An 11,421-nucleotide genomic window follows, 5' to 3' on the forward strand; every position below is an offset into this window, starting at 1 on the left:
ATGGGGTCTGCCCATTCAGCTCAAAAATAGATATCTGCCTTGTGCTCCCCAGATGCGGCAACCTATTACCTATTAACATCCTTCTTTGTGAGTGAAGCCGGGCTGGTACAGATTTCGGAAGATCAAGCAGCGTGTTCTCCTCATCCATCTGGACCACCAAGCCCTATAATGAGTCTGGTACATTTGTTTGATCACTGTCTTTGTGGTCCATGATCAGAGCAGCTATTACAGTTGAGCAGCAGAGATGTCTCCAGCTGTGACGGGGCAGGATATTCTCCAGGCAACATGAACTTGCTTGAGCCTACAGGAACTGTACACGTAAGCGCATGAAACCAGCTCTCTAGAAATAGAAGCAACCAAATATAACAAACATAACATCAGTATTCAAAAGCAGAATATTTTCTATAGAATTCTTGACACTAAATAATTCAGTTCAGCCACTAAGCATTGCGGTGCTTTGGGGAGCTATCATACATTTATCACACGTGAACATGTACAATTATCACCGAGCCTGACATAGTAAGTGGGAATGCAATAAATAAAACTCATATGTATTACCTGCTCGGTAACCATTTGTTTATTCATTTCTCACGGGTTATTGGATTATAAATATGTCAGGAAAAAGTAATGGTATGTGGGGATTTGTACTCGCGGTCTCAGAAGTTAAGCGTGCCCTGTATTAAAGCTTAATCTTTTAAACTAGCGATCTTGTTGTCCCCTGCCAGTCTTGTAAACAGTAGTTTGGGGAGTACATAGTGAGGGCTTGGCATGATTCTCTGTTGTCTCATCGTGTTACAACAGACCCAAAGCAATGCAGACAGATTAGGAACGGGGAGCCAACCCATGGCTCAATATCTTCATATGCTGAATGGAGTTTGTTCAACTACAACTCCTATCATCCCTACGCCAGGTGCTGCCATACTAGTATTTAAACAGCAACATAATATTACTTTATTATATGTAAACAATATGTTATTATATGTAAACAAGTATTATTTCCAAAGCTAAAAGCATTTTCAAAAAGCAAGTATTGATTCATTTTCAATAGTTTACCTATTGCAGGCTGTGGGAAAATAACTCACCATGGACTCTCTGTACTGCCGCCATGGTACATATGATTATTATTAGCACTCATAGCTTCATTAGCACTGCAAACCAGGCATAAAATATATGACTGCTTACGTCTATAGCCTTGCTCAACACCCAAACCCTCCACACCTATCCCTTCACAATAAAACACAGCTTTATTAGCATAAAACATCAAATGTCCCCCAAGCCAGCAGCATACTTAATTCATAGTAACCATTAACGACCTGCCAGTTGCCAAGACCTAAGCCCAACAGGCAGTTTTTGCGAACCTCTCGAACAAGAGTCCGGGCCTAGCAGATACCATAAGCCCCTGCAAGACACATCATCCAAAGCCACTGTTTTGGGCACACAACTGTAACTACAAATGAGAAGATATACATACAAGAACAGAAACAGTGGACCAAGCAGAAGATTTCCAAACATATAAATTAATCTGATAACCTCACCAAATCCTTAGAATGGTAGACAGGATGACAGGAAATGGCTCTTTTATCCAGTGTGAAAATGGTCAACCAGCGTTATCTCCTTATGCTGCAACATTGTTGGAGAAATCCACCAATGACAAGGATACTGCCATGCATAGGCCAGCAGTATGTTCCCCCTTTCCCTACCAGTCCAGGGGGGGCTGCTATACAGCCGATAGATAATATATACCATGATCTTGGAAATTAACACTTTACCCGCTGCCTTGGAGAGAGTGGTCTGTGTATAACATTGTGAATCATACAGACTAGAGTAGTTACGTGGGGGAGGTAGTCAGAGGTTTATCAAAGCTGTTCTGTGTAAACCTGGGCACCCTGAAAATGATTTGCAGGTTCCTCAAAAGAAACACATTACGCCAGCTGTGCAAATGCACATATACAATATTATATAATTATGGAAGTGGGCATCTGCTGTTGAGCGGAACCTTTCACTGTGCATTGTGAGTGAACTTCTCTTTCCTATAAAGTCGGTTAAATGTTTCTTCCACGCAGAATGCGTTAATCATTAATTACTAATATGGATATTAACAGCTGTATTGTGTGTGGCGGGGTTGGCGAGTAGCAGGGATGGATGGGACTGGATACATGACTACCTATCCATCTTACCCAAGGGCCACCTTGCAGCCCCCAGCTGAAGAGAGTCGTGGGGTGGCCACATGTGAGCTGCAATGGCTCTATTGATTTTAGAGCTCCCTGGGCCTGTCAGGAGAGATCAGAGAATCTCCCCAACTGGCTCATGATCCCCATTACCTGCAAAAGCCGAACAATGGGGCAGCTACGTGGGACAGCAGGACAGTGCCTGAAACAACCTGGACTTTATAAAGTAACCTTGCAATCACTTCCCAAAACCAACACTTTCCTTATGGCCAATTACATGTCCACATTGAAGGGGAAATAAAACTATAAGCCTTCCACCAAAGTGCAGCATCATACATTAGCTGTTTTCATCATTTGCAAGATTTATGCAGTCTTTGCGGAAATGTAGCAGGTAAGTATGCTACATAACAGCAAGCGCAGGTAATTCAAGCAACTCAGTGGCCTGTTTTTAGGGGCCCATTGTGTGTGCATTTTCGTCAATATAGTGGCTGGGTCAAAGCATAGCAGACTGGGCTTGAATAACTTTACTAAAGCATGTGGAATATTGTTGTGGCCAGGGAAGTGAACAGAAGGAATATTTAGCCATCTGTATCAGCTATTTTTGGAATGCTCAAAGATATTCGATGTTGGGTGGCTATGCCAAATATCCAGGAGGATCATATCACTCTCTTAGCCAGTGAATGTCATTTTTTATGGTTGTGCGGTGATTGAACAGTTCATAGAGGAGCCGACTTTTCATGGTAACTCATTTTCATGTAATATTAATTCAGTAATAGTATTATACATACGTGGAGCTCTGCAATTGAACCCTTTCTGCCATTTGTGACATATTGCCTTGTCCCTGGCAGTGAAATTGTTAATACATCGCCTAGTTTGGTCGGGTTTTTTTTCAACAGCCATATACATTAAATGCAAAAAAAAAGTCATTTGTATGTCTTTTTTTCCCCTTCGGCTATTCATGAATCATTAACAGAAATCCGTTGCATGTTTACCACTGTACTTTGTGTTGAAGATGCAGATGAAGACACAATGCCCATTAGCAATATGGTGCATGCTTTCCTGAAATAGTATTATGATACAATGACAAACAAAGTGTCTGTATAATCCATATCTCACGAGGAAGTGCAATTCTTGACTATCTGAGATTCTGTTTTGAAGATTCTCTTATAACCATCAGTCTGTTTCATGCACACACAGTCAACCATGTAGTTTATATTAGGGACAGATGGCTATGCCTACATACAGTGGGATTTATTTACTAAACCTTGAGTCGCAGGGCCAAGAATGGCCTGGTTGGCCCTGTATGATAAATAAATGTACTGTTTCATTTAGACAAACATCAATTGAGTTCTTTAGTAGGTTATGCATATGAACTGGGGTACATCTGTCATGTTGTTCTTTCAACTAAAGGTGTAATCGCATCAATGGAAAACCATTAGACGATTTTGCACTTGTGTACAACAATGATACGTTTTTTTAAAGGGTAAAATAATTTCTGGGAAGGGTTTGGACATTCAGCTGTACTTGGAATGGTGTTTCTAATGCTGCATTTACAGTGCCCTCCACTAATATTGGCACCCTTGGTAATTATGAGCAAAGAAGGCTGTGAAAAATTGTCTTTATTGTTTAATATTTTGATCTTTTCTTCAAAAAGTACACACAAATACTCTGCTCTCATGGATATTAAACACAACACAGGTTTATATATATTTATATAAAAAATATATATGTGTGGCATAATTATTGGCACCCCTATGAATTCATAATATACTAGAAGTATATTCCCAATAATATTTTACATTTCTTAGTACACCTGGGTGACTAGGAACAGGAAATCATGACTTCTTGTTTCACAGGGGTATAGATATTAAGGTAACACATAGACCAAATTCCCTTAGCTATTTATCACAATGGGTAAGACCTTGGAATATAGCTGTGATGTGCGGCAAAAGGTTGTTGAGCTTCACAAAATGGCTATGAGAAAACAGCAAAAACATTTAAAATGCCCATTTCCATATCAGGGCGATAATTAAGAAGTTCCTGTCAACTGGAAATCAACCTGGTAGTGGATTTGTGTCTATACTGTCTCAACACACTGTGAAGAGGATGGTTCAAGTCGCCAAAAAATCTAGATCCAGATCACAGCTGGAGAATTGAAGTTAATTTGCGTCTTGGCGTCAGAAAATCTCTAACACTACAATCTGACGTCAACTACATCACCACAAGTTGTTTGGAAGGGTCAACCATCTTCAATTTGTCAGCCACTACTGGAATTTCATATGGGATCAGGTTCTATGGTCAGATGAAACCAAAATAGAGCTTTTTGGCAAAATACACCAGAGGTGCATTTTCGTTAGACTTTTGCAGTCGTATTCGGGTGAACATGACAACGAACATGAAGGGTGCATTTTCATTGTTCAGCCTGAATACCGAACATACGAACATGGCGGCGGCAAAGCGTATACGAAGATGAAGACACACAACACGAAGAATCTTCGTGTTCGTCTTCATTTACTAATCTCTCTGGTCCCTTCCCAATCTACCCTACCTTATCTACGCCGGGGAGCGGAAATCTGTAGATTCGCCGTCAGGAGTTAAAGGGCTGTTTGATGCTAGAGGAGGCCCCTGACAGCGACAGCTCTTATGGCAGAGGGGCTCGTCTGCCATCAACCAATGAAGTGCTTGTGCACTGCTGGTGACCAATAGAGTTGCTCGTACGGACCTTTAAAATCCTGGCGCCAAAGCTGCTGCGTAGTGCGTTCCGTGTTAACCCCGTATTAAGCCCCTTTCCCACGAAGATGAAGATGAGTTGGCCGGCGCCCAAGTCTATTTTTCGTTACACACAGGCAGACATATGGGAAAGTGCCTCATGCGGTTAAATATGGTGGTGGCTCTTTAATGTTTTGGGGCTGTTTTTCTGCCAGATGACCTGGACACTTTGTTAGGATACATGGTATCATGGACTCTATCAAATATCAACAGATATTATTCTCAGTGAAGTAGGTCTCAGCCAATCAGGAGATAATTTTCAACTCTCCTGATTGGCTGAAAGTTCAGAAGCCTTTCTGATAGGCTAAGTCCCTCCTTCACATCAAGCTTTCTGTAAGCTGCAGCCAGCACCAGGTATGTGTGTGTATGTGACTGTGTTTATCTGTTTGTGTAACTGTGTGTGTATGTGACTGTGTTTGTGTAACTGTGTGTGTAATGTCTTGTAATAGAGGGATTCATACTCTGAATCTGCTCATATCTGGCAACAGAGGGGTTAATTATCTAATTCTGCTCATGTCTGTAATGATTGTAGGTTTATTATAATTTATATTATAATATAAATATATTATTAAATCTGAAATCAACATGGTTCCCTGTCACAGTGTGTGCATATGCGAATCAGTGTGTATGTAATATAAACTATATATATCATACACCTGTGTGTGTAATCTAATCCACTTCATAGTGTGTCCCTAAATGTCAGAAATAAAATGTGATCACCCTACACCAGAGTGAAGCCTGTTCCAAAATTTGCCTCGACCCATTAGGAACAAATAGGTCATAGATAACAGAATGAGGAGAAATAATACAGATTCTAAAAAAGAATGATAGCTTTCCCCATGTACATGTGATACATGCTTTTAATGTGGATATTATATTAATCAATTACATACTGTGTTTTTTAGTGTATGAACTGTAAAAATTTAAAATAATGGGAAAGGCGACAGATATGCTTTAATCTTAGTTTAGTGTACAGACTTTCCCAAAATGGAATATAATTTAGAAAAACCAGGACCTACTAATATTTTCATGGAGACTTAATACATAGGATGTCTTATGTAATATTTTATAATACAAATTATTTTACAAACCCACTGGTAACACAACAAATAGTTAAGGAAGCGGTGGAGCATTTTGAGGGATAATATCTCATCCTTAGGACTAGCTGGGCCATAGCCTTGGAATTTTATTCTTTGCAAATTTTCAAGCAGTCAATAATGAATACGGCCATCTTCCTTATACGTAAGTGCCCAAACTGCGGTTATGTTTCTTGGTTTGGCCTGACAACAAACATATTTAAAAGACCATCTAATTTTCAAGAGGAATTACCAAGCTTAGTATTAGCATTTTTTGCCATGCAATTTCACATTATTGTCACAGTCCACACGTTGGGAAGTGTCATTCATTGTAACTGGAGCAAGTAATCACAGAGCATACACCCTGAAGGCCAGTGCTGGCTGTGAGTTATTTGTGTCACTTATGTTTCCTACTTTTCGGTTAAAACTAGAACATTTTTTTTGTTTTGTGCCATCTCAATTCACCCAAAGATCAGACCCTGATAAGATCATGCGTTTTTCAATGGTTGATGTACAATTTATTATTACAAGCATAAGTGGTACAAAGTCTGCAATGGCCTCCATTAAAATGGGAAGGGGTATGTTGTGTTATCAGGATGAAAAGGAAAAACTAGATTAATCTCCACTTTACAAAGAGAATCCAAAACCATCTCCACATAGATTAGAAGATAAAGAAAAAGAAATAATAATAATTATTATCTTATATTTGTTTAACGCCAACAATTTACACCCTATTGATTACAGTAGATACATTCAAAGGGTATGGAAAAACTAGAATTGACAGCCTAAAACAAACAGATACATTAGATAAAGAGGGCCCTGCTCACAAGTGGTTTGTATTTTTGAATATTTATAATAATACCCGCCATACAACTTTTTACGCCAAGACCCACATTTGTATGGAAAATGTACTTACTGTATAATTGTTGTTTACAGCAGCAATGTACAGCTTAAGTGGGGCAGGACACATACATAACATATATACATTAATACATACAGACACATTAGGAGATAAGAACCTTGCCCGTTAGCTGCCATCTAGCCTTACGGTACTTTTATACAAAGTTTCTGGCAGGAATGATGGTCCCGTTCGTGAGTTTACAATCTAAAGGAATAGTTTGGGTAATTGAAACAAACATAGGGGTGATAGAGGGAGTAGTAGCTCTCTTGTAGCAGTAATTAGGGCTAACTGGTCTCAGGATTCAAAAGCAGATGTATAAATAAAATGAACCAAGGGGTGGGTTAGTGCTTGGTTCCAGATGGTGATTTGCAGGGGGCTTGGGATGCCTCAGGAAAGCTGTTGCAGGAAATGCACAAAGTTAACAAGTTGGACCGTGTTGGCTCAAAAAGGCTTCTGGATTGTTGTTAACTTCATCCTATGTATCCCAACTTTCATTATACATGCATGTTTTTAATGTTTTTTTCCTTTTGGGTTACTTGCAAAAACGTAAAAACTCATCTGCTACCCTGGTTTCAATTATATGTATCAGATCGATCACAATATGTGTCCATCGCTCTGATAGAAACTTCCTTCCTCTCCCAGTCACATGTGGTCTACCCCAAAGCTCAATACTCGGCCCCCTGCTATTCACATTATTCTGCAAAGCCCAACAATAACCCAATATCATTAACCCTTTCAATGGAGGTGTTTCCAACAATGTCAGCGGGAAACCAACATCAGCAGGAATGCCACCGATATCAACTGGACCATCCACTGCGTCCTGCAAGGGTAGGCTACAGGAAGCCGGAGCCCATAAGTTCCCAGGTTTAGTGGTCAGTCTCAGGCAGTTGTTCATTTTCTTGTGTGTTTTTTTTAGGCAAACTAACAAAATACATTTAAGGCTTAAACTCTAGCAATGCTGCTACACAGGCATCAAAACTATAAAGAAAATCATTATTAACTAAAAATATACAGCAAAATTATGAATGTATGCAGCAGAGCTATAGTGAAGGACAACAAATCTGGCTTTAAACCTGGCACTCTTTACTGGGAATGTCTCTACTAGCAGTAACACTTGCCAGAAACACCCTGCCTAACAAATTTTATTTGGCTACTTCTATCATACAATAGAGTAGCCTCTTCTTAGTGATCCAATGTATTTTTTTCCTCTTAGCATGTACACGCTCCACAAGCAGCCTCTTCACACTGGTCGACGGCTCTCTGATGGAGCAGCACTTGTATCCACTTCAGCACTCAATATGCTGCTAATGAGGACATTTAATACATCTTTTGTGTGACCGGCAGAGCAGAAAGAGAATGAGGAATGAGGCTGTTATACGAGCATCTTTCTCATTCCTCTTTGTCTCTTACTCTCACTACACTCTCCCTAATTCACCATCTAGTTTTGCTCCCTTTCTGCAAACATCTACTCACAATCACCTTCCTCTGATCTTAGTCTCTCAGTGCTAAGACTGCACTCACTACTGTTGCTTATTTCCCCACCTTTCTTCTATATGTGGTACAGAATTAACTTTCATGAAATGTACTCTATGACATTCCAAGCTTGAATTACTTACTCCTGCATGTGCACCATCCAAGGTCACTGCTCTTGCATCATCTTTTAAAAACTCACAGGACTGACCGGGTAGAGTGACATTTGCGAAAAAAAAAGAAAAAAGTTAAGGGAAAGAAGTGTATGGGTACCATGGAGCCTGGAGCCTTACATTAAGAGAGGGAATAGAACGGTGTGAAATGGAAACCATTGTTGAGCATCTAAAGACCACAGCTTTACTACATGAAGTGGTAGTACTGGGATACTCCAGCAGAAACCATAGTTCTGAAGTGTGCAGCCTCTGTGACTTATCTGCATTAAGTTGTGCAAAAGTGTGAATGCCTACCCTAGGCCTCCTGGGATGAGTAGAAAAAATTCATATATCAGATCGGCAATAGAATCATTGAGCAATCTAGCCAGGTTAAAAATAAGGTAAAGTAGTCCCATTACAAAAGTGCCTTTTTTGAATATCATTGCAACTTGAAAAATAGGAAAGTTAGGACTAAAGGATAATGCAACTAGAATTAGGCATTTTTTATATGCAATTTAAAAAATGCAACTAAACAGGGTACAGTCCAAATCAAATGTACCAGGAAATATTTCAATGACCTAATACACATAACTTAAATAGGGAGGTCTGATTTTACAGAAACATCAAACATCTCAAGGTTTCGGACTAGAGGGGAACTTTATGGAGAAGTATACTGTGGCAGATTATCCTTTAGACACCTGCCTAGGGGCCCCCAAGCACCAATGCATAATTTGATGGCAACATAGCAGTAGCTGCACTGTGTTGTCTAACGTAGTTGAGAGGTGGCACTCAGTATGCACAAGACCCAAGGTGCTCTAAAGGGTCTTAATCTGGTACTGGAAGTATATATCCTTGACCAAGAACACAAAATCTGAGGGTGAAACATAAGGGTAAATTATATCATACCGTGTATGTGGGGAACCCTTTTTGTACAGCAAAGGTTCTCAATTGGTATGCCATCATAGACATAGACAGATTAGCATTTTAAATGAGGTCCAGGTGATTACACAAAAGGTGGGCTGCATATTAAAGGCGCCTGTTTAAAGGCTTGATCCCAAATTACCCATTCAGGAGAAGAGAACACACATATAGCAAATTTGGAATGAATAATGAATTACTGTTAGTTTCTAAATATTTTTGTTTAAGAAATGCTTAACATAGTTATTTATTCAAAATATAACAAAGTGTGGTAAGTGATTGCCTGTGCAGGAGGACACGTGAATGGAGAGGTTTGTGGTGGTAGCTACACACACCTCCTCCTCACACTCAGGTATTATTGGGCTGGGGGGACATTGGGGGCCGTTTCTGCCTCTTCCACGGTGTAGTTCTTCCTTGGGCTAAACATACCAGGGAACTCTACAGGTGACGCTCTACTTCTCTGGGTCACCACAGACAGAGTCAGGCTCGATGGAGCGGTGTTGAGCCTCACTTCCTGCCCTCTTTTCCCGCTCCAACTTTGGCCAATTTTCCTGGGTGAGGGACATTAGCGCTTCTGCCCAACCAAATCCAAAAAAATCCCAGGTATGAAGTTCAACTTTTTTTTGACTCCCAACTGATTTATGAATATTCTTCCAATTAAACACCTCATCAAAAGGTTTCAGACTTTCATTCAAATCCAGGTCTTGAAAAGCAAGAGATGCATTAAAACCACAAATCAAACTATGAAAATGACGGGTGGCCCCCTGTTTGGTAGTTTTTTTCCCCTTTGTTAAAAGAAACAAGATGCAGATTGGCAGATGTCATCCTACGAAACATTTACAATGAATGTTCTTTCTTAAAAAACTATACCCCTTCACACTCCTTTTATTCCTTTATGGTGTAAAAAAAAACATGACCACATCTGTAAGCTTCTTTGAGCAGGCCCCTCCTTACTACTTTATGTAAGTCAAATACCGTATTTGCTCGATTATAAGACAAGGTTTTTTCCAGAGCAAATGCTCTGGAAATAGGTCTGACTATGAGACTAAGATCCAGATCCCCCGCAGCGATGCAGGGGACCTGGATCCTCCTGTGTTATGCCCCCCCCCCCAATTTACCGGTGCTTCTGAGTCCCCGGTGCTTAGTCCGGGCAGCGTGTAGATATAACTTCTGCTGCAGCCGGAAGGAGGTGCGTTTATAGCAGCGGGGGTTGTTTTCGTCTATCGCGCAGACCTTCCCCGACTGTCAGAGAGAATTTCCCGCACCGGTGCCACTCTGTCACTCTGCCTCCAGAAATGCCTTTTAACCCTCTATACTCCACTCTGCCTCCTGAAATGCCTTATACCTCCCTATACGCCACTCTGCCCGATAATATGCCTTTTAACCCCCTAAATGCCAGAGTGGCATATAGGGGTATAAGGCAATTCTGGAGACAGAGTGGCACATAGGGGGTCAAAAGGCATATCATGGGGCACAGTGGCATATAGAGGGTTAAAAGGCATATCATGGGGCACAGTGGCATTTAGAGGGTTAAAAGGCATATCATGGGGCACAGTGGCATATAGGGGGTACAAGGCATTTCTGGGGCAGAGTGGCAAGCCTGAGGCAGATGTGCATAACTGGGGGGGGGGCAGGTTGGAAAAAAGAAAGGAAATAAAAACAAAATATTTTTCTCAATCATAGCTTTTATAAAAAAAAAAATTGTTCACATAGTTTACATGAATTAACATTTACTGGTAAAACTTTTCTCCTATAGGGTCGTCTTATATTCAGGCTTTTTTCATAAATTAATATTCAGATTTTGGGGGGTCGTCTTATAATCGAGCAAATACGGTAGTTCTGTTTTATACTACTTGTTTTATCCTGTTTACCCATTGTACAGCGTTGCAGAATATGATGGCATACAAAAAAATAATAATAATCATTGAGGTGATACATTGATACTGAAAATACGTCTCATATCTTTT

Source organism: Spea bombifrons, chromosome 2 (assembly GCF_027358695.1).
Source record: "Spea bombifrons isolate aSpeBom1 chromosome 2, aSpeBom1.2.pri, whole genome shotgun sequence".
Lineage (NCBI taxonomy): Eukaryota > Metazoa > Chordata > Amphibia > Anura > Pelobatidae > Spea > Spea bombifrons.